Below are 23,571 nucleotides of genomic sequence, written 5' to 3'. Positions count from 1 at the left end.
ATGCACAACTCTAACTTGTTTCAAATAGTTTTCAGAGTAGACTTTCAGGCAGCAATACCCTGTTTGCATTCCACCCTGATGTCCAATATTCTTCTGCAGTTTTATTTTTGATGCAAGAACATCAGCTAGTACAGCACAGTAGTGGATAAGAGACTGTGCTATGAAGCAGGGCTTCCTTGGTCTGACACCCACCTCTGCCATATATTCTCACTAGGTGACCTTCAGCAAATTGCTCCCTCTCAGCTTCAGCTCCCCAGCTGCAATATGGGGACAATAATATAGGCTCCCAACAGACAAGGTGTATTATCTTTATGTTGCCCTTACACGTGGGGCACTTTACACACTCAGAAAGCACTAACAAATGCCAAGTATTATTAAATTATTTAACTAGCACATGATTAAGTTTTTGTTTAAAACCATAGCCCTAATTAATAGGTTATTTAAAAACTGGCCAGGATGGGGCCAGTCAAGAACTGGCCAAGAGCAAAATGATTTATTTTCAGAAAGTAAAAGGGCTCATGAAGTTTCATAACTCCTAGAAGCAGAGGCAGGTCTTTCAGCAATTCTGGCATGTGTTCAGAGGCAGAGATAGATTTATTCTGCATTTGTCTCCATCTAAAATGCTGCTACCCGCACAAAAGGTAAGGCTCAGAACAAACAAAAAATTACTTTTGCAATTACTCTACGCTTCATTTGTCCCAAATTTCAAATTGCTCCTTAAGCATCTCCATGGAATTCACAATCTTTAAACCTGCTTCAAAGCATTTAATACTTTATTTAAATCTGCAGGTTCTTATTCTTTCAAGAAAACTGTTTAGGTAAGGATAAGCCTGTTAAGAGATTTACAAAGTCAATAAGAAATCATAACCCCTGCATTTTAATCATATATAGCCACTATATTTGATTTACCCACATAACTCCCTGTAGAAAATGAAAAAAAAAGTTTTGAAGAATGAGTTATTCTTAATGTAAATCTCCAGCAAGCCTCTGTCAATCATGTTAGCTAACTGAGGAAAGGGCTATTCATGACAGAAACTACACAGCCAGCTTAATTGCTTTGTGACTTATATTAAAAGTCAGCAAGATATGGAAAGTTAAGAAGTGAATACTTTACCCTCAGTAGCTCCTTTAGGCAAAGCAGCAGAAATAAAACTGCAGTGGTGACCCCACACATTGATCTGTTTCACTTGCTCTTACCAAATGATTTATGGACACAACTCTTCAAAAGGAGATAGTTGGGAAAACTCTCCTAAAGGAGTCCTTCTTTTCCTTTGAGGTTTGCAAAAACTAGCAACTGGTCAAAGTAGCACCTTCTTGAACAAGGTACTCAAGCAGATGGTTACCATTCATCTCTGAGTACTGTTGGATGAGCATGATTACTTTGCTCCATTTCAATCTGGATTTGGTACAAAACCTGCCTTGGTCATGATGAACTATGCCAGAAGTAGTGCATTCTCCAGAACCTGTCAGAAACTTTTGGATACTATCAGTAATGGTATTCTTCTGAATAAGCTCACCAAATTGAAAAAAAACAGTGCTCTGGTGGTTCCAGTCATCCAGAGACAAATGATTCGAGAACATGGTGTTAGGGGGTCGCTGCTCAACTCTACAGCTTTATACAGTAAAGTTGCTATTCAGGCAACAGACTCTCAGAGCGCAACTTGCCCTTCCCATCCATCCTTAGCTTCAAACTAACTCCAGCTAGGAACTTGTGCTCTTGCACTTGCTTAGCAGAAAATATTGAACACATACTATAAGGCATAGCAAGTTTGATTCAGGGCATGTCAGTTTCTATGGTACTTAACAAAGCAAGATATGCCCCAAGTCACATCTAATTACCTTCCAGTTTTCTTAAATGTATAGTTCAAGACCAGGGCTGGCCCAAGACCTCCTAAGGTCTAAGGCAGCATGCCAAATGCTATCCCTTTCTTACCCAAATGTGCCAGCCTCTGGTAGTCCCACTCTCCGATGTTCTAGCTCAGCACTCTCCTTCTCTCCACATTTTTTATTCCCCTCTGTCCCCCCTGTTCCTTAACCAATCCAGGGAACAGAAGGAGAAGGTGGAGGCACTTGTGATCCTGGCCTGTGCCACCCTGGGCCAGGATTGCAGAGTGCCAACACCCCCCGGGACTTCTGAGGCCTCCAGAAGGCCTAAAACCCCACCTTCTGGTTTTCATACAAAAATCGGAAGTGGAGTTTAAAAGCCTTAGAAGGCTTCGGGGGGTCAGAGGAGGCCATAGGTGGCCTCCCCGACCCTCCAAAAGACCTTCATATGGGGAGGCCATGGAAAAGGACATCACCCCTGCAGGCATGACAACCCAGGGCATTTGCCCCCCCTTAATCCTCCTAGGTACACCCTTGAGTGGAGGCAGCAGCGTAGCTAAGGGGGTGCAGGGGGTAACAGTTCCACCGGGCATCAAGCTTTAGGGGGGCAACAAGCTGAGCCTGACACTAGTGACCAAAATTGTGAAAATCTTGGTATGTATGACTAACACCATCACGTTATTGGGAAGGTAATTTAATGCAGAATGCAGTGCAACAAACAGCACTGGAATATCTGTATTCTATCAAAAGTTATCCTCAATTTATCAGAAAATGAAAACACAACTGCCTTGTGGAACAGAAAGTGGATTTTCTTACTCCAAACTGACCTACAAGTCTGAGTGCCAATGAGATGTTATTATGATGCAGCATGGAACCAATAACTTTTTATTTATTTACTTAATTAAATTTGATTTTGTCATGCAGGGGGGGCTATAAAATCTTTGACCCCAGGTAGCAGATATAAGCCTTAGCTACACCACTGACTGGGGGGAGGTAGCAGAGCAAGTGGGTGGTGAGCTGCTGGGGGGGGGGAAAGATGGGTTCCTCTCAATTTTCACTTTTTTAAAGCCCGGGCATGATGTCACTTCCGGTTGTGACATCACTTCTGGGGCAACATTTTGAACTTGGCACTGGGCCACACCTGAGGTATTCAATCTGTGTGTCCCGCCTCCTTAGGGAGGTGTGGCTAGCCTCCAGGGGCCTTGCCAGGCATCTCAGGGAGAGAGGCTGCTCTGCTCAGTTGCACGTGCCCACTTGCTGCTTTGCTGCAGCTGTGAAGAGGTGGGTGGGGCAGCGTGAGGCTGGGAGGGCTGTGAAACATGCTGGGGGGAGGTGGGAGAGAAGGCTGGCTGGGCAGGCAGAGGTGCCACATCTCAGCATGGAGCTCTCTCCATGTGCAATCTCGCCCCACGGACTACATTTCCCAGTGTGCCCCTTGCCCTGGGCATCCTGGGATAGGTCAAGGCTGGAGGAGAGAAGAGTTCGGAGGTGCTGCATCTCATCAGTACAGGGGCTCTCCTGGCAGGCTTCAAAGTAGGAGGGAAGAGTAAGTCCTCCACTTGGGGAGCCCAGCCTGCTCTTAGTGTCCAAATGCCCCAGCCTGCATCCCTCCATCTTGCCTGGGGGAACAGGGGTGGCATCTGCATGTTGCGTGCGTGCGTGCGTGCGTGTGTGTGTGTGTGTGTGTGAGAGAGAGAGAGAGAGAGAGAGAGAGAGAGAGAGAGAGAGAGAGAGAGAGCAGCCCCCATCTACTTTGGAGTGAGTTGTAATCTTGCTGGGTGTGGCTGCAATCCTTTCCACACTTTCCTGGGATTAAGCCCCATTGACTCAAATGGGGCTTACTTCTGAGTAGACCTACATAGGCTTGGGGTCTGTGTCAGCTTAACCCAGGATCCTCACCTTTCTCTTTTTTCTCCCCCTCCAAAAAAAGAGAAAAAAGCCACTCTTGATGGCTTTGTCTCCAAAAATTGAATAAGAATAAAAATAAAAATCCCCATTCCTTTTCAGCCATCCCCCTTTTTCCTCCTGCCTCCTTTTGAGGGGAGGGAGGTACTCTGTTGGCTGCCATTGTAAGACAAAAGGCACAATCCTTGCTAGGTCTACTCAGAAGTAAGTCGTATTTTGTTCAATGGGACGTATTCCCAGGAAAGTGGTGTTAGGATTCTAGCCAAACAGTCTCTAGGTCTTGGTTTGCATCAGTTTGCAATTAGCAGATACACACAAAACAAAGTCTTCCCCTCCTGCAAATTCATCACTTCCCCCCTCCCTTTCCAAAACCCTCCAGGTGTGCTGCTAACAAACTCAGGGCACAATCCTAACCTGTTCTACTCAGAAGTAAGTGCTATTTTGTTCAATGGGGCTTACTCTTAGGTAAGTGTGGTTAGGATTGCAGCCTCAGAGTGCTAGCAGCCTTGTTTCTAGTGTATAATTATAACACCTTCATCCCCATTTTGGGGGTAACTGAGGTGAGGTGTTGTAATGGGGAGCCGTGGTCAATGGCTACAAGGATCAGGGGAGGCGCAAGCCAGAAAAGTTCGAGAACCACTGGGCTACATGATCATTAGCTACACCACTGAGTGGAGGCAAGTAGGCAGACAGAGAAGATCACCCCCCCCCCCGTCCCACTGAACTGCTGCTGGAGGTGACCACTTTAGTTGGTCTCACGAATGAGCCAGGCCTGATCAAGACTCGCTCAGACTTGCATGGACCATAGCTGGACTTTTGGTATACAGAATGCAAAGATTTGATAACATCTGAATGATTAAAAAAAGGATTACTGTATATACATTCTGTGATTTGCCCACGAATGGCACAAACCATCAAAACTTCTAACCATGTTTGAAATTCAGGGACACTTACACAGATGTCTCAGATTTTCCTTTCTAGAGGAGAGCAGAAAAGAATACACTGACATGAATGGTTGGTTGGCAACCCTCAGTCTCGAAAGACTATGGTATAAGCCTACAGCACCCAGTAGTCCCAGGCAATAAGAGAAAAGGAACTTGCATATCACCCTTAAAGCTATTTCAAGAAAGAGAAACTGGTTAAGAGAAACTGGTTACAAACACATAAATTTGCAAAAAGGAATGAAGTTGCAACATAATTTGCAAGTGAGATCATCCTTTAAACCCTACAGATTTGAAGGAGGGGAAAAAGATGAGGGAGAGCACAATGCAAATAATCCACCAGCTGTTGTGCTGACAACATGAAATAAAGAAATTATGGAGTTTTATTCTACCCTTTATCAATAATGCATGGGTGCACACAGACAATTTATAGCTGTTTTCCATCACTGGGTACTGCACAGTGCTAAATTAAGTCTACAAAATTCAAGGACAGTCCACCCACACAGCTACTGTTAACAGGGCATGCCACTTTGAATTAACATTTTAAAGGCTTTTTTAGTTTTATTAGCATCTTGGGACACACAACTAATTGGATATGTATTTTTGCCTCACACACACACACACACACACACACAGCGCTGCTGCCACAGTCAAAGGAAAACAGTACAATATTCTGCCTACCCTCTTTCCCTCCTTATCTTGTTCAGCTACTTAAATTACATGCAAGATGATAAATGTAGAGCTTCCCCCATTACTTTCCTAGAAAAAAGTTTGGAATGCTTGCACTGCAATAATATGCAAGGCTCTCTTAAGCCATTGTTATTCATATGGCTCCCAAGGAAAAAAGTGAACAGCTTAAAGTTATTGCCCTACAACAAAAAGTTTTCCACTACAGTTCAAATACCTGCCTCCTTCAACCCATAGAGGGGAGTTCTACAAATTTGCAGAACAAATAAAATATTTTTCTAAGATTTTTATGTAGGTTCTGCATAAGAATTGGTGTCAGCAAAGAGTCAAAAACACACAAGTTATCCACAGATAATTTAAAGTACATATTATCCCAGTGGTTATCAACATGTCAAGAGGTGGGATCTAACACAATCACAGTCAAGTGGAGGATGGGGGGGGGGGGGGGTTCACTGAAGATTGATAAGACTTAGCCAAAACAACCTCACCAAAGTCTCAAGTGGGATTTGCCTCATCTAAGACCAGTCGCTCCATCCATCAGACAAACAGAGGTTAGCATCCCTTCCTTCAGATCAAGGAACTGTGAATGATACCAATTATAAGACACATACATTCTTGTTCTTCCTTGTGGAAGTAGTATTCTACAAGATTTTTCAACACCAATACTAGGGTACAGGCATCTCTTAATTAGTACGGTCTTGATGTACATGTTTTGAAATGGTGCAGTTTGCAAATACCAGAAGGCTAATTTACACTGGCAAAATTTTGAAATAATGCAGTCCAATAGCTGCTCATTAGTTGCTAATGAGCAACCCCGTTAGACGCTGGCAGTTTCCTGTGGAGAGGGGAGCCTCCTCTAAAGCTAGAATATAAAATATAGATTAACAAAATTCATTCACAGAGCAGCCGCTTAATTTCCTGACTGGCATCTTTGTAAGCCACCAACATCCGTAGCCACTCCTAGAAGCCCCTCTCCTCAAACCTGGAAATTCCCATTCACCAATTAAGCTGCAAAAGTGGCCTCCCCCTCTCATATGAGCTTCTAACTTGTCCATCCGAGTGCCCTCTCATGTTTTCTTCCTCTGAGGTTCCACCCCATGATATTTTCAACCATGCTTTCAGGTTGGTTTGCCTGCACTTGGCACACTGTTTACAATACACTAGTGCAGAGGCATTAGGTGGCAAGTTTTGCTGCACTCCCTCTGCATTATGTTACATCTTGTTGCCTCCATGATATATGTTGTGTTGCCTACACCCTCTTGGGCAAGCGGAAGTCACCAGTCTTCAGTGTGAGTGTTCAATGACTTTTCCCCTAACCCAGGGCTTTTCAAACTGGGGTGTCATGACGTCCCAGCCTGTGGGCCCTGGCCTCAGGGGCAGCAAGGAGGCAGGGAGGAGGCAGCAGTGCAATCCCCAGGATCGCGAGAGCCTCCTGCAGCCTCCCAGGGGTGCGGGGAGCCCTGCGCAACCATCCGCAAGGCTCCCCAGTGCTTCTGCTTCCACTTCCGCTAAACCAGAAGTAGAGCACCATTGCTCCAATTTCACTTTTGAAGCATCAGGGAGCCCTGCTGACAGCCACGCAGGGCTCCCCGCACCCCTGGGAGGCTGCAGGAGGCTCTGGTAAGTCCAGCCAAGCCCCCCGAGTGGCACGATCCTGGGGATCACGCCACTGCCTTCCCCCTGTCCCCACAAGAACTTACTGTGGCTGTCAAACTCCCAGAGAGTTTGAAAACAGCAGCCCTAACCTATGCTATTTACATTGTTTCCTATGGAGGAAATAGTTTTCATTTATGCATTTTCAAAACATATTTCCAAGGACATCACCCCCATCTAAATTGACACGAGTTTGCATGTTAAGCAGGAAGTAGGGATGATCACAACAAGGAGAAAAGGAACAAGAAGAACTGAACATCACAAAATGGGGATAATTTTGAATAATTAGAAGGTGAAGTTAAAATGCAAATTAAGATGATTGAGGACTTTGTTTAGGTCTGCCTGATGAACCAAGTCATCATCTAGCCCAGAAACAACACTAATAGTTACCAGTAACTAGTGCGCAAAACTATATGACCTAACCATAATGGAATGCAAGCAAGATTAAAATTCTTAACAAGCCAGTGGACATGGAAATTAAGCTACATGCTGATGCTCTCAACTGCTGGGCTTTTCTTGCTATTAAGCTCTTCTCCCCCTCCCCCAAATGGCAGAGCTTCAAATATATTCTCATTATATTTTCTCTCAAAACATCAACAGGACAGAAAAGGCTCAATGCTAAATAACCTTTTTCTTTGGAAGCTTTCAAAGAAATATGCCCATATCAGAGAAGTGTCAGTAAGAAACCCCTTTCCAAAAGTAAGGAGGCAGAGGCAATGCAGCCACTAAGGGCTGCCCATTACAGTCAACAGACAGGAACAATATTTCAAGCTTCATGAGGAAACCCAATTTTTAAAAAAATCAGGACACTTTCTGGAGAACATTTAATGTAAATTAAGTGATTCCAAAAACAGAGAGCAATAATTAGACTTAGAGATGGCAGAGCAATTAAATGAGTTCTTTGCATGTCTTCATGGCAGAAGACCTCAAGCAACTGCCTGAATGGCCCATTCTGATCAAAGAATTAAGTTAGATAGAGGTTAAAAGAGAAGATGTTCCAGACATAATTGACAAATTAAATATAAATAAGTCACCTGGCCCTGATGGCATCCACCCAAGAGTTATTAAGGAACTGAAGAATGAAGTTGCTGATCTCTTGACTAAAATATGCAACTTGTCCCTTAAAACAATCATGATGCCAGAGGCTTGGAGGATAGCAAATGTCACACTGATTTTTTTAAAAAGGAAGGAGAGGGGACCCAGGAAACTATAGGTCAGTCAGCCTAACAGGGAGAGGGAGAATCAGCATGGCTTCTGTAAGGGTAAGTCTTGCCTCATGAACCTTTTAGAATTCTTTGAAAAGGTCAACAGGCATGTGGATGCGGGAGAACCTGTGGATATTATATATCTGGACTTTCAGAAGGTGTTTGACACCTCACCAAAGCCTCACCAAAGGCTGCTCAGAAAACTCCCCAGTCAGGGAATTAGAGGGCAGGTCCTCTCATGGACTGGGAACTGGTTGAAGACCAGGAAACAGAGAATGGGTGTCAATGGACAATGACAATTTCACAATGAAGAGAGGTGAAAAGCATTGTGCCCCAAGGATCTGTCCTGGGACTGGTGATTTTCAACATGTTCATAAATAACCTGGAGACAGGGTTGAGCAGCGAGGTGGCTAAGTTTGCAGATGACACTAAACTTTTACAAGTGGTGAAGGCCAGAAGCGTAAAGTAATGCACACTGGGGGGAAAAAAATCAAAACTTCACATATAGGCTAATGGGTTCTGAGCTATCTGAGACAGGAGAGGGAGGGGGAGTTGGGGAGAGTCCATGCGGAACTTCAATCTACTATTAACCTGAGAAGCAGTCACAATAAAGTCATTAAAAAGTTAACTTTAGAATTAACCATTTTTTTCCATGTTTTGAAGTTACTACAAAGTAGTTAGATTTTTACAAAATATTATACCTTTTTGATGTGTATCTAATTGAAGTTTCTTAAATGCGGCCTTATTAGATTACAGCTAACTTAATGAAGTCTTCCAATATGAAAAGGTTCCACACCTCTGCACCAGAACCTCTAATACAGTCTTGCCACCTTGCAAAAGCATACAAATAGAAAGATAAGAGTACTATTTAAACTCACTAACTACACCAAATCAGAGATGTAAAAAAAAAATCCAAAATACTCTGCACCTTTAATTGCTTTCTGCATGCCAGATCACACCTTCCTCCAAAAGATACCCATTCTTCCTTAGTAGGAACTCCAACTTCTTGCTAGGGATAAAACTTCAAATCTTACCATAGGACACCATGTGGTTGTGGGAAGAAGATAAGCTCCGATGTCAGGCATCCTTCCTTTCACCAAAACATCAGTAGACTCTCCTGCCACCAGAAGGACATACCCAGGCAGGGAAAAGAAAAAAAAACATCCTTGGAATCATCCTTCCCAGTTACATGGGGAATTTCACCCAAATCTAACCATTATTATACAGGATTATACAAGCAGGTATTATACCATCTTTCTCAATGACTCTCACAATGAGTTAGAATTTTACAGACCCAAAGCGATTCACTAACAAGAGAGTATTAGCCTGTGGTCAAGGAGGACTGGGGCAATGTGGAAATGGAAGCCAAGCAACCACAGACAGTCAAGAGTTAAAAATGTGAAAATGGGAGAGTCTGTGGACTAAAAAAAATAAATCAAAATTTACACTGAGATTTACATTTAAAGATAATTTTTATAAAATGATGTATAGATGGTATATGATACCAGTTAAATTAGTAAAAATGTATGAAAATGTTCTGAATAAATGTTGGAAGTGTAAACAAGATGGAATGTTCTATTATATGTGGTGGACTTGTACATAAGTGAAAAATATTGGACTTTGATACACCAGCAAATGCAATTGATATGCAAGGTAAATCTACAAATGAAACCAGAAGTTTTTTTTGGCTTTTTTTTGTTGTTGTTGTTGGGAACAAGTTTTTTTGTTGGGAATACTCAATGATTTGATTAAGAAAGATTTGTAACTATATTTTTTAATATGACAACTGCTGCAAGAATATTGTATGCTAAGTACTGGAAGTTTCCAGACATACCTTCAGTTGAAGAATGGTGGATAAACCATTTTTGACGTGCACATTGGGGGAAGAATACCAGGCAAATCTCTAACAAAAATCCTTGACTTCCGACGGGCGGACTTCCCTCAAATGAGGAGGCTGGTTAGAAGGAGGTTAAAAGGGAGGGTAAAAAGAGTCCAGTCTCTCCAGAGTGCATGGAGGCTGCTTAAAACAACAGTAATAGAGGCCCAGCAGAGGTGTATACCGCAAAGAAAGAAGGGTTCCACTAAATCCAGGAGAGTGCCCGCATGGCTAACCAGCCAAGTTAGAGAGGCTGTGAAGGGCAAGGAAGCTTCCTTCCGTAAATGGAAGTCTTGCCCTAATGAAGAGAATAAAAAGGAACATAAACTGTGGCAAAAGAAATGTAAGAAGGTGATAGGGGAGGCCAAGCGAGACTATGAGGAACGCATGGCCAGCAACATTAAGGGGAATAATAAAAGCTTCTTCAAATATGTTAGAAGCAGGAAACCTGCCAGAGAAGCGGTTGGCCCTCTGGATGGTGAGGGAGGGAAAGGGGAGATAAAAGGAGACTTAGAGATGGCAGAGAAATTAAATGAGTTCTTTGCATCTGTCTTCACGGCAGAAGACCTCGGGCAGATACCGCTGCCCGAACGGCCCCTCCTGACCGAGGAGTTAAGTCAGATAGAGGTTAAAAGAGAAGATGTTTCAGACCTCATTGATAAATTAAAGATCAATAAGTCACCGGGCCCTGATGGCATACACCCAAGGGTTATTAAGGAATTGAAGAATGAAGTTGCAGATCTCTTGACTAAGGTATGCAACTTGTCCCTCAAAACGGCCACAGTGCCAGAAGATTGGAGGATAGCAAATGTCACGCCTATCTTTAAAAAGGGAAAGAGGGGGGACCCGGAAAACTATAGGCCGGTCAGCCTAACATCCATACCGGGTAAGATGGTGGAATGCCTCATCAAAGATAGGATCTCAAAACACATAGACGAACAGGCCTTGCTGAGGGAGAGTCAGCATGGCTTCTGTAAGGGTAAGTCTTGCCTCACAAACCTTATAGAATTCTTTGAAAAGGTCAACAGGCATGTGGATGCGGGAGAACCCGTGGACATTATATATCTAGACTTTCAGAAGGCGTTTGACACGGTCCCTCACCAAAGGCTACTGAAAAAACTCCACAGTCAGGGAATTAGAGGACAGGTCCTCTCGTGGATTGAGAACTGGTTGGAGGCCAGGAAGCAGAGAGTGGGTGTCAATGGGCAATTTTCACAATGGAGAGAGGTGAAAAGCGGTGTGCCCCAAGGATCTGTCCTGGGACCGGTGCTTTTCAACCTTTTCATAAATGACCTGGAGACAGGGTTGAGCAGTGAAGTGGCTAAGTTTGCAGACGACACCAAACTTTTCCGAGTGGTGAAGACCAGAAGTGATTGTGAGGAGCTCCAGAAGGATCTCTCCAGACTGGCAGAATGGGCAGCAAAATGGCAGATGCGCTTCAATGTCAGTAAGTGTAAAGTCATGCACATTGGGGCAAAAAATCAAAACTTTAGATATAGGCTGATGGGTTCTGAGCTGTCTGTGACAGGAGAGAGATCTTGGGGTGGTGGTGGACAGGTCGATGAAAGTGTCGACCCAATGTGCGGTGGCAGTGAAGAAGGCCAATTCTATGCTTGGGATCATTAGGAAGGGTATTGAGAACAAAACGAACAGGCCTTGCTGAGGGAGAGTCAGCATGGCTTCTGTAAGGGTAAGTCTTGCCTCACGAACCTTATAGAATTCTTTGAAAAGGTCAACAGGCATGTGGATGTGGGAGAACCCGTGGACATTATATATCTGGACTTTCAGAAGGCGTTTGACACGGTCCCTCACCAAAGGCTACTGAAAAAACTCCACAGTCAGGGAATTAGAGGACAGGTCCTCTCGTGGATTGAGAACTGGTTGGAGGCCAGGAAGCAGCGAGTGGGTGTCAATGGGCAATTTTCACAATGGAGAGAGGTGAAAAGTGGTGTGCCCCAAGGATCTGTCCTGGGACCGGTGCTTTTCAACCTCTTCATAAATGACCTGGAGACAGGGTTGAGCAGTGAAGTGGCTAAGTTTGCAGACGACACCAAACTTTTCCGAGTGGTAAAGACCAGAAGTGATTGTGAGGAGCTCCAGAAGGATCTCTCCAGACTGGCAGAATGGGCAGCAAAATGGCAGATGCGCTTCAATGTCAGTAAGTGTAAAGTCATGCACATTGGGGCAAAAAATCAAAACTTTAGATATAGGCTGATGGGTTCTGAGCTGTCTGTGACAGATCAGGAGAGAGATCTTGGGGTGGTGGTGGACAGGTCGATGAAAGTGTCGACCCAATGTGCGGCGGCAGTGAAGAAGGCCAATTCTATGCTTGGGATCATTAGGAAGGGTATTGAGAACAAAACGGCTAATATTATAATGCCGTTGTACAAATCGATGGTAAGGCCACACCTGGAGTATTGTGTCCAGTTCTGGTCGCCGCATCTCAAAAAAGACATAGTGGAAATGGAAAAGGTGCAAAAGAGAGCGACTAAGCTGATTACGGGGCTGGGGCACCTTCCTTATGAGGAAAGGCTACGGCGTTTGGGCCTCTTCAGCCTAGAAAAGAGACGCTTGAGGGGGGACATGATTGAGACATACAAAATTATGCAGAAGATGGACAGAGTGGATAGGGAGATGCTCTTTACACTCTCACATAATACCAGAACCAGGGGACATCCACTAAAATTGAGTGTTGGGCGGGTTAGGACAGACAAAAGAAAATATTTCTTTACTCAGCGCGTGGTCAGTCTGTGGAACTCCTTGCCACAGGATGTGGTGCTGGCGTCTAGCCTAGACGCCTTTAAAAGGGGATTGGACAAGTTTCTGGAAGAAAAATCCATTATGGGGTACAAGCCATGATGTGTATGCGCAACCTCCTGATTTTAGGAATGGGTTAAGTCAGAATGCCAGATGTAGGGGAGAGCACCAGGACGAGGTCTCTTGTTATCTGGTGTGCTCCCTGGGGCATTTGGTGGGCCGCTGTGAGATACAGGAAGCTGGACTAGATGGGCCTATGGCCTGATCCAGTGGGGCTGTTCTTATGTTCTTATGTTCTTAAAACAGTTAGTATTATAATGCCGTTGTACAAATCGATGGTAAGGCCACACCTGGAGTATTGTGTCCAGTTCTGGTCGCTGCATCTCAAAAAAGACATAGTGGAAATGGAAAAGGTGCAAAAGAGAGCGACTAAGATGATTACGGGGCTGGGGCACCTTCCTTATGAGGAAAGGCTACGGCGTTTGGGCCTCTTCAGCCTAGAAAATAGACGCTTGAGGGGGGACATGATTGAGACATACAAAATTATGCAGGGGATGGACAGAGTGGATAGGGAGATGCTCTTTACACTCTCACATAATACCAGAACCAGGGGACATCCACTAAAATTGAGTGTTGGGCGGGTTAGGACAGACAAAAGAAAATATTTCTTTACTCAGCGCGTGGTCGGTCTGTGGAACTCCTTGCCACAGGATGTGGTGCTGGCGTCTAGCCTAGATGCCTTTAAAAGGGGATTGGACGAGTTTCTGGAGGAAAAATCCATTATGGGGTACAAGCCATGATGTGTATGCGCAACCTCCTGATTTTAGGTATGGGTTAAGTCAGAATGCCAGATGTAGGGGAGAGCACCAGGATGAGGTCTCTTGTTATTTGGTGTGCTCCCTGGGGCATTTGGTGGGCCGCTGTGAGATACAGGAAGCTGGACTAGATGGGCCTATGGCCTGATCCAGTGGGGCTGTTCTTATGTTCTTATGTTCTTAAACACATTGGACCTTGCTAAAATGGATAAAGTTACAATTTTCCTTAAAGAGAAGTCAGTAAAGACTTTTATGGACAATTGGAAACCATTCATGGACTTCCTGAGTGTGAAGGGGAAAACGGGTCAAATGAATTATGGATTTGATGAGTATAATTGATATATAGATTATTTTTCTCTGCTCTTTATTTTAGAATAATTAATAGATTGTTGAAGATATTATACTCAATATCAATACCTAATATAAATATGCTTAATGCATTTAAACTTCACTGTTTCATAACTCTACTTATTCAAACGTCAGCTTGAAGAGTCAATCACACCCTTCTGATCCCCAGGAGGCAGGTGAAGGCTTGGCCAGACACAAATGTGATTTCTGAAGGTATCAGGCCAAGTACACCCAAGCACCCTTGGGCCTGACCTTAAACCGAGGGTTATCTCACTGATCTATCTGACTGGATTGTTTACAACTACCTGAGCATCCCTACTTACACTCTTATCTGGTCATGTGGTCATGGATGCGAAAGCAACTAGCACATGCCAATCTCAGGAGATGGAGGGAGTCCACTAGGACAACTGTCTCAGTCGAGCCTATAAGGCAAGGAGAGCTTGGCCATGCAGGCTTTCTGCAACAGCACCAATTTCAGAGTGTCTCAGGAAAGCCTCTTTCCTACTGAATGTTACTTTGAGGCTTTCTGTAAGGGAAAAGCAGTAGGAAAAATGAAGGGAGCAAAAGGGGCTCAATCTCCACCTCTGGGTTTAAAAGATTTAGCTACAGATTGCGCACATGCTGTCCCCACCACCACTTATTTATTTAAGAATATGACAGAATTCTTGACAATTAAAGTTTGGGTACTACACTTTTCAAAGCATACAAACACATTTGTGTGGCATTTTCAATGTACAGGGAAGCACTGCAGTGCTACCCAAAGTACCCCTGCTAATTGGGTAAGAGGCACTTTTTCAAGTGGGTGCTCCTTTTTTTAGCAGGGGGAGAGTAACTGGCCCACCTCATTCCAGCACTGTCTGTTCTAGTGGCTGTCTGCTGGTATTCATTTGCATTTTTTTAGATTGTGAGCCCTTGGGACAGGGAGCCATTTAATTATTTGATTTTTCTCTGTAAACCACTTTGTGAACTTTTAGTTGAAAAGCAGTATATAAATACTGTTAATAATAATGTTAATAATTAACAAAGTAGCTTCCCACCCCACAGAAGAGAAGCTGTGAGAGAAGCTTCCCACCCCACAGAAGAGAAGATGGAGAGAAGCTGTGGCCTTCTCTCCATCTAATTAAAAATATCAGAAGCTCACCTCAACAAGCCTAAACAAAACCTTTTTCTCTGTAGGAAAAAACTGGTATTGTTGCCCATTTTTACAGATCTCACTTTAAGGTCTACACAAACAACAACAAGGTTTAGAGAGAAGGATCATGTGTCAGTGATGTTCATTACCAAGGTAATGTCCTCTTTCCGTGAGCAAAGAAACTAAATAGCGGCTCATCACATGCACCAAAGCCATGACTCAACTTACATTCACTTAAAATAACCTATACAGCAACTAAGAACCTAACCTTTCCATCATGGCACAAGCACACTGGCTTCAGAAACTACAAACAAGGAACAACAGACACAATAAGATATGGGTGCAAGTTTCCATTTCATATATTACACAGGGTATGTAAAAAAACAAAGTATGAATTACTCATACTACCCTGTAGCAATTCATATTTAAGGAGGGTGAGACCAATTGTTCTTATTGATCCCAGCATAGGATCAATCCTAAAGGACTTTTTTTTAAGGATTGTGAAACCATAGGAGACAGGGAACTGTTTTCTCATTCCCTTTCTATGTAAACTGCTCTAATTTTTTTTTTAGTCAAGAATCCAAAACACGTGTTTCTCAATCAGTGGTACAGGTACCACCAGTGGTACTTGAGCTAGTGTCTGGTGAACTGGCAGGACCCCTGAACACCTGCTACCTAGCTACAAGACTAGGAACGTGACACAGCAAACAGTGGTAGGAGGCTCGGCAGGTAAAGTTCCAAAGCATGCTTTTCTGTGCTCGAAAAAGCCGTCCACCTCTTCCTGGTGTTTGTTACATCGCATGTAGCCTCCCAGCCCAGACGTAAATGGCAATGGTGTCATTGCCAATTACTTCCAGTGGTACTTCGAATAGGTGGACCATGTGAAGTAGTACAGCGGATGACAAACCTTGAGAAACACCGCTCTAAATTTCTCCACTGTTCCTGGTTTGCAACATCCAACGCCACCTTCAAGCAGTACTTCAAGAGGAAGTGCCAGGAAAGCAATAAACATACTCACTCCAGGCCCCTGTGGAGGTTTCTCAGAATCCAGATAAGCTTCACAAGATTCCTGCAGTAAACTAACCCACCTCCATACAAATGCACATCCTCTCTCCTCCACATAGAAACAACAGGGGTCCATTAGCAAGATGCAAGTATCTTTCATAGTGAGAGAACACTGCTGACATCATATGGACAAGCTATGCTCCCCACTGATTAATTTAAAGCCATCTCTGCCGAATGTTGCTTATATGCAGCAGGGACCAAATGTGTACACATGTGAGCTGCAGAAAAATGGGTTAATCAAATGCTAGTCAGTGGCACAAGAGCAGAGATCATGCCAAAAACATGGATTAGTAGGTACTTTAACACATCCATGGGCCCCAGGCACAGTGGTCTGCCTCATGGGGAGCAAGGACTATTGGTTAGCAATGACAACTAAATTGATCCTACATGTTTGTCAGTATGTCATATTGCACAGTAATGAGTGTCTAGGACAAAAAGAAGATGATCATCATGTCCTGTTTGTGAGGTTACTGCATTCTTGGTTTGGCCCAACAAGGCATTTCTTATGTTCGTAAGATATTGCCAAGTGCTGTCACTTTGCCTTCATATTTATACGTCGCTTCATCCATATTTGTACATTGCTTCATCCAGTATTCAATGATTTTTTTTAAAGATACAGATGAATGCAATTACAGGAAGGGTTCACAGAAAGAAAAAAAGCTGTATAAAATAGAAATATGGGATTTTTTTGGCCGGCGGGTGTCAAATAATGACATGCAACAATGCTTCATGAGCAGCTGTATGTTGATGAGATTTTTAAAAAACCACAAAGTATACCACAACTGGGAGCAGCGCTTCAAGGAAACATATTTCCTCCCCACCCACAATGCCAAACACCCCTAAGGAGACTATAGCAGCATGTTTTAGTCATTCAGTAGTGTTTGTTTATACTTAACCTGCCTGATCCCTGAAGACTCAGGGTGACTAATGTATAAAATATGCCTTCTTAAAAAAAAAAATACTTCTAACACCATCTTACTCAAAGGCAACTAAACACTTGCATATATACAGAGAAACACAAACACTGCCGGCACCCACAATGCACAAAACTCAAACTCAAGAATACAATCCAGAGACAACTGGTTCAATGATATTAAGTATTTCAGATTTTTATCTGAAACCACACTATCATTCTCCATGTAAGACTTAAGGGGAAAGGGCATTCATGGTGGACTGGCAAACTAACATACAGAGTGTCACATAAAACACTCCCCATCAACTTTCCAAGTGTATAAGACAGGCTTAAGACTTCAATGTACATTTCAAGACGGCACAATGTAGGTAATTATTGCCTGGGATCATGATCAAGAGAAGCACCCAACTACCTTTGCATATGCATCAGGGCATATATGTTTCTCACACTGCTAGAGCATCTCATCTGGAACAGACTTCATGTGGCAAGGGTTGGAATAGGCCATGTGGTACAGGTTGGAATAGGCCAACAGCTACATTGGAGAGCAGAGGTATGCAAGTCTCAGTTCCTTAGGCGCAGCTGATCTACTCCTCTGTGCTAAACAGGTATTGGAAGCAGGCACTTAGTGTCAGACTCATTAAATATTTGCATCCATCTGTCCTGCAAAATGTAAAGTTAGGTATGCCCACATCTTAAATGGGACTTGCTAGATTGTACCCTTTATGTCTTGGGAACCCCAACTGAAAAACCTGCATGATTCCACACTGCTAAATGTAGTCTCTCTCTCTCTCTCTCAACATACAATGTTTTATTGTATTCCCTGGAGTGGTAATTTGACCTCTCTGGGAAGGTGGGTGGTGTTTTGCTGACTGAAATGTTAAAAAGTCAATGCATAATAAGTTTGGATATTTTCCATTTCGTTTGATCTATGAACATATAATCACAGCATGAGAGTTACTAAGGCACTCAAGATGGTGCTTTCAGTATTCAGATGTATACAAATCTGCCTTTTAGATGTTTCAAAAAAAACATTTCTATACAAAAAGTTTTCCCAAGAAACTAAGGTTGAACGAAGATTTGATATATCAAGATATGAAAGGGTGCGGGTAACTGTATGTGCTATTTTAACTCAACTGAACAATTTCTACAATCTTTAAGTGGCATTACTGCATCAACAGCACTATTGGTGTACCAATTTGTGGTAAGAGACCCAAGCAGAGAAGTAAAAATTCATTAATTGCTCTTCAACTTTGGCCAGAATTGAGGATACCTTTATTTTTTTCTTTCTCCTTGGCTCATAGCTGATAGACATATTGCCCTTCAAGGGACAAGTCACACCTATGCTTTAACACATGCATTTCACAGCATTAAAAATTATATCCAAGAGCAATATGAAAAGCAGCACTGGTTTGTAGTCCTGCACGAGACCACAACTGCCTTTCAGCAAAATAATGAATGCCAAATTCTTGCCTGCTCAATGGAATTCCTTTTTTTTTTTTTCATCCAGAGAAACATCTCAAGCTTTCCTTTTATGATGCTGCAGGGCTTGTAGAAATATTCTGTATTCCAGTGCAAGCCTAGACAATGTCACATTAACATCTGCCACAGACTGAAAAAGCTATGGAAGGACAAGCATGAGCAACAGCACCCCAAGTCACTGATTCACAGTATCATCACCGTCATTAAGCAACAGAGCAGTCACAAGCCAAAACATGTGGTACTACTGTGGCATTTACATATACAAGCTCTCAAATTAAAGATTACTGAACTCCATATATACGGTACACTGTGAGTGTAAATTAAGGGGTAAAATGAGCTTCTCCATCTTGCATATTTACTCCACCACCTTTCTTGAGTAACAGCTCTCATCTCTTACACAAGCCTCAAAATGGAGACTATTTTCTCTCCACTTTGCTGAATTCTGACCAAAGAACTGAAAAATGCATTATAGGTATTTGATGAAAATGGTTTATACCGTGCCAGACTGAAATACAACTCTTCACAATATTTTATCTTAGGCAGGGAAAATTCCATAATAATTTGTCACCTAGAACAGCATTTCTCAACGTGTGTTCCTGAGACCCCTTTAGGGGCTCCACAAGCACACAATAATTTGCTTGGAAGGGCAGAAAAGGGGTGGGTGGGACAGGATATGTTTCCGTGCAAAAATGGAAGTAACTGCTGATTTGAGATAAGGATTATTTACAGAAGCCTCAGAGGACATTGGAGGGGATGCAAACCTCCAAGACCTTACAGGAGGCCACCTCTGTCCCCAAGAAATAAGCCCCTTGCCAGCAGCAGCACTGCGATCATTACAACACCATTGCTGCCCCCCCTTCCCGTCCACACAAATACTTACCTGGTTTTCAACTCTCTGTAAGGATTTCGGAACCACTGCTCTAGAGATTTACATGCACTCTAAATAATTAAGGGTGCAATCCTAACTAACTTTCCAACACTGGCATAGCCATTTCAGTGGGGCATGTGCTGCATCCGGAGGCCTCCTCAAGGAAAGGCAATGCTTGTTCCCTTACCTTGGAGCAGCATTGCCTTTATGTCAGTGCTGGAAAGTGCGTTAGGATTGTGCCCCAAGTCAAATAGAGGTTAAAAGAAGACATTTCAGACCTTATTGACAATAAAGCACTGGGCACAGATGGCATCTTCCCAAGAGTTCTTAAGGAACTAAAGAATGAAGTTGCTTGTCCTCTGATTAAAATATGCAACGTGTATGCAAATATGCAACCTTAAACAGCCACTGTGCTAGAGGATTGGAAGCTAGCTAATGTCATCCCAATCTTTTTAAAAAAGAAGAAGAGCCAGGAAACTACAGGCTGGTTAACTTAACTATTCCAGGGGAGATGGTGGAAAGCCTCAAAGATAAAATCTTAACACAAATAGAAGGATGAACATTACTGAAAGAGAATCAGCATGGCTTTAAAGAGGTACCAGTAAGTCTTGCCACATGAATCCTTTAGAGTTCTTTGAAAGGGTCAACAGGAATGTAGATGAACTCACTGATATTACATATCTGGATTTTCAGAAGGTATTTGATACAAACCTTTAGCAAAGGCTCCTGAGAAAACTCCACAGATATCTTAGGGATTAGGAAATGGTTGAAACCCAGGAAACAGAGAGCGGGTGTCAATAGGAATTTTCACAATGGAGAGATGTGAAAAGCGGAATGCCCCAAGGATTAGTCTTGGAACCAGTGCTTTTCAACTGGTTCCTGAAGACTGTGAGGTAGCCAAGTTTGTGAATGATACTAAACTTTTCCAGGCGGTAATAGAGTATATAATAAAAGCAACCATCATTTGAAATAAAAAGGGAGAGGTTAAAGATTTCAAATCTGTGTAACCTTCAGTTCTAGGAGAAACCAGAAAGTTCACAGTATCCTTTCAGATGACATAAAATTCAATCAGTTACAGAATAATCTACTTGTGCAGGATATCTCTGGATACAACCTGCATCCTGCCTGCATCAACTGTGCAAAGCTAATCAACCTATACAACCACATCATGTTGGTACAGTTGACACAGCTATTACTAGATCATGAAAACATCCAATTACACCCTTTACTATTCGTATACTAAGTGCAGTCACAATGTTGCAAGTCTCAATTACTGTGAATCAGACACAACAAAGAGTACCAATTTTCTTTATGAATATGGTTGGCTCCCTGAAAGGGCAATTCACCTGCAGGGATGGAGTAAATTTCAGTACCCTGTGGAGGGTAGACAGCAGCTTGAGTTTTAAAATGGACACAGAGAGAGTAGGCTCTCTCTCTCTCTCACGCACGCACGCACACACACACCCCCCAACAGTTTGACCCACTCTGTCATATGCAAATCAACAAGGGGAAGGCAATTTTAGCCTTTAGAACAGGGGTGCTCACACTTTTTTGGCTCGAGAGCTACTTTGAAACCCAGCAAGGCCCGGAGATCTACCAGAGTTTTTTTTACAATGTTCACGCCATCATAACATATAACATTTATGTGTACAATGTATGTTGGTGTACCTTGAGCCCCACTGAGTATAACAGGACTTACTCCTGAGTAGACATGCCTAGGATTAGGCTGTGAGGCTGCAATCCTAGCCACACTTACCTGGGAGTAAGCCCCATTGAGTACAATGGGCCTTACTCCCAGCGTTTCCTCCCAGAGGCACCTAAAGGGGGGGTCGGCACTCTGCGATCTACTCATTTTGCCTCGCGATCTACCGGTAGATCGCGATCCACCTATTGAGCACCCCTGCTTTAGAACAACAGAGAGGTTGAAAGAGTGGAGTATGCATTGAATGAATGACTTCCAGTTCCAGATATAGTTGAAATGTGTTGAAAGAGTGGATTGTCAAAAAACGAACCGTCAAAAAGCAGAAACTGTCAGAATACCTATATTGATGTTTTGGCATCTGCATTTTTATTATATATCATTATGGGACTGAATCTGCTTTCATTGGTCACCCTGGTGGATGAGCTGCTCTGAACAAGACAAAAGTGTATCCTTATTGGTTCTGCTGGACTTCTAAGAATCCAATCCTATCCAGTACAGAAGCAGCAGTGCTAAATAGCTACTGATGGATCTTGTGCTGGTACCTGTCCAGCCTTTAGAATCCTTCAGGATTATATCTTACATGAAACTGCATCTTTAACATCTACATGAAACTGCAGAACTCATCTGGAGGTTTCGGCTCCATCGTCATCACTATAGTGATGACACCCAGCTTGGTCACTTACTCACTCGCTCATATCTGATCCTGGAGAGGCAGTAGAAGTCCCAATCAAATACCTGAACTCAGTGATTGACTGGATGTAGGTTAACCAACCGAGACTGAGGGCCCAGTCCTACCCAGCTTTCCAGCACTGATGCAGCCAAGCCACCAAGGCATGCGCTGCATCATGTGGTGTGCAGTCACGGAAGCCTCCTCAAGGTAAAGTAATGTTTGTTCCTTTACCTATGGGTTGCACTGCAGCTGCATCGGCACTGGAATGTTGGATAGGATTGGGCCCTAAATCAGGAAAGTCAGAGGTGTTAGTCTTTAGAAGAGCAGACTTGGATTTGTTCAATTGTTCTGGATGAGGTAGTTCTTCCTCTGAAGGCTAGTTTCATAGTTTGGAGCTGCTGCTCCTGAATGTCCAGGTAGCAACCATGGCCAGGGCACCTTAGCAAAGCATTGGTTGGTGTGCAAATATCGGAGATGCTGCTTTATGTTACCCTCCTGCTTAAGTTGGGGGAGGGGTTTGAAGGAGACATGATGATACTTTCTTTTCATTCCTAGTCCCAAGGTTGTGGAATTCCCTCCCTTTTGAGGCTGGCTTGGCCCTCTCACTGTCACCTTTTCACCATCTGATGAAAATTTCTCACTGCAGACAGGTATTCAATTAGGTTAATTGTGTTTGTTTTCTACCCTCGATTGGTTGATTTTAAGTCTCAGGTTTGTTTTTTTTAGTTTGTAGACTACAGCTGCGATACAAGGACATCTGCAAGAGGGATCTGAAGGCCTTAGGAATGGACCTCAACAGGTGGGAAACCCTGGCCTCTTAGCGGCCCGCTTGGAGGCAGGCTGTGCAGCATGGCCTTTCCCAGTTTGAAGAGACACTTGGCCAACAGACTGAGGCAAAGAGGCAAAGAAGGAAGGCCCATAGCCAAGGAGACAAACCAGGGACAGACTGCACTTGCTCCCAGTGTGGAAGGGATTGTCACTCCCGAATTGGCCTTTTCAGCCACACTAGATGCTGTTCCAGAACCACCATTCAGAGCGCGATACCATAGTCTTTCGAGACTGAAGGTTGCCAACCTCATTATTCTTTTGATTCAATTTTAAATTGATTAATGTTCCTTTTAATTTTAATGTCTTATTAATATGTCCATTATTTTCTAATCTTGATGTAAGCTATCTTGAGGGACCCAGAAGGATCTGAAAGGTAAATTAAAAACTGCCCAATGAATAAATAAAATGATCTGGATGTTTCCTATACTGTTCAGAGTCAATCAATTCAATCAATTCAACAACCTTTAATGGCATCATACATAATAAATACACAGTCACAAATATAAAACCAAATATAAAGAAACACAGAAAACTGTTCAGAGTAACAGATAGTTAGAAATTAAAATAATGTGAAGTCAGTATGCAGGAAAAAAGCAAGTGTGAAACAAAAAGGTAATATAAAATACTGAAATGACATTTTATACTGAAATGGCAAATACTTAAAAATGAATTAAAATGACATCTACTAATGTGATCATAAATGTTTACCCCGGGCAGAGTATTTCTGCAACTCTCTGGAGAGAAGAAGTTATTTGACACACTTTGTATCAAGGGAATTTTTTTTTTTTTAAATCTTCATCATTAAAATAGTGTTCATCAACAGTTGGTGAAGATTTTTTTAAAAACCCCATTCTTCTCCTGCCACAACATGGCTCCCCTCATCATTCAAGTACAAGCTTGATT

The 23,571-nt window shown here is 43.0% G+C and overlaps 1 protein-coding gene across 2 annotated transcripts in view; it reads right to left on the bottom strand.

Annotated features, from left to right (window-relative positions):
* KANK1 (KN motif and ankyrin repeat domains 1) overlaps window positions 1-23,571 on the bottom strand; it is a 147,536-nt gene that overhangs the window by 107,576 nt on the left and 16,389 nt on the right. Inside the window, exon 1 of one of the 2 annotated variants that reach the window (XM_066614751.1) lies at window positions 9,250-9,333. The exons of the other annotated variant lie outside the window; for it this stretch is intronic. The gene's annotated coding sequence lies outside the window, so the exon portion shown is untranslated. Of the gene's footprint in view, window positions 1-9,249; window positions 9,334-23,571 lie in introns of those variants that run through there. 2 annotated transcript variants of the gene reach the window in all.

The sequence above is a fragment of the Tiliqua scincoides genome, chromosome 2 (genome assembly GCF_035046505.1).
Source record: "Tiliqua scincoides isolate rTilSci1 chromosome 2, rTilSci1.hap2, whole genome shotgun sequence".
Taxonomy (NCBI): Eukaryota; Metazoa; Chordata; class Lepidosauria; order Squamata; family Scincidae; genus Tiliqua; species Tiliqua scincoides.
Note: the sequence above shows the minus strand (reverse complement) of the source record. Positions and strands in the feature narration are given on the sequence as shown.